The sequence below is a fragment of the Galeopterus variegatus genome, unplaced genomic scaffold, assembly GCF_000696425.1.
Source record: "Galeopterus variegatus unplaced genomic scaffold, G_variegatus-3.0.2 Scaffold13294, whole genome shotgun sequence".
Lineage (NCBI taxonomy): Eukaryota > Metazoa > Chordata > Mammalia > Dermoptera > Cynocephalidae > Galeopterus > Galeopterus variegatus.
Window position 1 is genome coordinate 15891 of NW_007739405.1, and position 2120 is coordinate 18010.

The 2120-nt window shown below is 44.4% G+C and overlaps 1 pseudogene; it reads left to right on the forward strand.

The window, feature by feature from the left end:
• LOC103581540 overlaps nt 1-1526 on the forward strand; it is a 7838-nt pseudogene extending 6312 nt beyond the window's left edge.
• The last annotated feature ends 594 nt before the right edge of the window (nt 1527-2120 follow it).

Below are 2120 nucleotides of genomic sequence, written 5' to 3' on the forward strand. Positions count from 1 at the left end.
AGAGGCTTAAAGGAATTGGAGGAGTAGGACATGGCCGTCTGAAGGAAGATATGTGGAAGATATGTCTTGTCACTTATGTCGGAGTTGGGAGAGGTCTTGGTGCTAGAAGCAGAAGGGTGAGCAGGTGCAGAAAGGAGATACGTTTGGAGTGCATGAGGAGTGGAGGAAGAGCAAGGTGGCTGGCGAGGCTGGAGAGGAATGAGGGAGGGGAGAGGTGAGATGATTTCAGAGAGGAGCAGGTGGCAGGGTCACGGAGGCCTCACAAACCATGATATGGACTTGGGCTCTTACTCTGAGGGATACGGGAAGCCCTTTGGAGGGTTCTGAGCAGTATAAATCATACAGTAACTAAGCATTCATTGAACATGTCTTCAGATAAATATTTGTTGAATGAATACATGAAATCCTTGTTGGGTGATTGAAAGAACAAATATCACGGAATCACACAAGTAGGTACACAGAGAGTTCCTAGAATAACACAAGTGTCCATATTTACTCAGACGAGAATGTCTTGCCACTGAAAGAGTGATCAGCTGTCAGCTGCTTTGTCTTTTCTCCTCCAAATCGGGGGTGGGTGTTGGTGTTGGGGCAGGAAGTGTGAGTCCTCAGGGCAAACAGTGGAAGGTGTGCAGCCCAGCACCCTTCTGGGAATGGAGGCTGGAGAATGCTGGCTCTGCAGTGGCAGGGAAACCACAGCATCCCAGATGAGCCCATTCTTCTGAAGGTGCAGAAGAGGTGTTCCCTACTGAGAGTGGCTTGGGGACACTCTTTATATGTCTCTGCTCCAAGTAGCTACCTGCCCCTTGTCTACATGCCTGGAATTCCATGTCACTGTCCCATCCTTTTCTTGAGCCTCAAAAGAAATTTGGTTCTTTAAGACTCTCCTCTCAAACAGAATGGCAGGATATATCTCTTCAATCCTCGTCTCCTCTTTGCACCAAGTGTCCTGTTCAATGTCACCTTTTTAAAGGTGCTTTTCTTCATTCTCCTCTCTGACTCCCTTTCTTGCAGCATCAACAGCTCCCTGTTCTCTCCTTTGCAGTTCTACAAAGGACCCTGGGCCACTGTCCTGGAATCTGCAGCTTGCAGTTCTCTGTCCCTTCCAGACCAGAAGTCTTTTTGATGCCAGGAACCACACAACACTCCTCTTTTCTGCAGCACACGGGTGCCCTGATTCCTTCTCTTCTTTCCTTTTCATCTTTCCTCCCTTCTTTTTTTATTTCTTGTTTTCTTGCTTTTGTTTGTAATTAACCAGGGTGAAAGTCATTAAGACAGCATGTTTTTCAATCTCAGAAGCAATCAGGAGAGGACAATATCAGTACAACAGAAGAAGAATGGAGCCTTAAGACAGAATCTGAATCTTAGCTTCAATTTCTTCATCAGTACAATGGAACTCAATACTACTCTTTTCCTAATTCGTGGTGGAAGATGAGTCAGATGAGAATTGAAACTATTTTGCAAGTTATAAAATATGTATGCAAGCCTTTAGATGTGTATTTTTGACCAGAAAAAAACAGCTATTATGAAAAAGGTGCTACCCAGAAGTCTGGCTTGAGAACCCGCTGCCGTCTTGGTGCCTCACACAGAAGGTAAACAAGGGCTAAGGGGGATTGTGGGATGCCGCTAAGTCACCGAAGCTGCCAGCCAGCTGTGGGGTAAGTGTGGGGAGGACAAGTCTTGGGCACATCACATACAAGTATGCACAAGTTTCCTACTGAGCCACGAGCCACTCAGATGACTGGATTTTTAAAAAGCTTTTGTGTTTATTATTATGTGGGTAGCACATGATTAGCATCAAAAAATTAGAAAATATAGGTAAGCCTTGTAGATATAAAATCTCTGCCCTACCACCCCAAGAAAAAGCATGTTAATATTTAGAGCTCTTTTTTATGGAACTCAATACTACTCTTTTCCTAATTTGTGGTGGAAGATGAGTCAGATGAGAATTGAAACTATTTTGCAAGTTATAAAATATGTATGCAAGCCTTTAGATATGTATTTTTGACCAGAAAAACAGCTATCATGAAAAAGGCCCCACCCAGAAGTCTGGCTTGAGAACCTGTTGCAGTCTTGGTGCCTCACACAGAAGGTAAACAAGGGATAAGGGGGAACGTGGGATG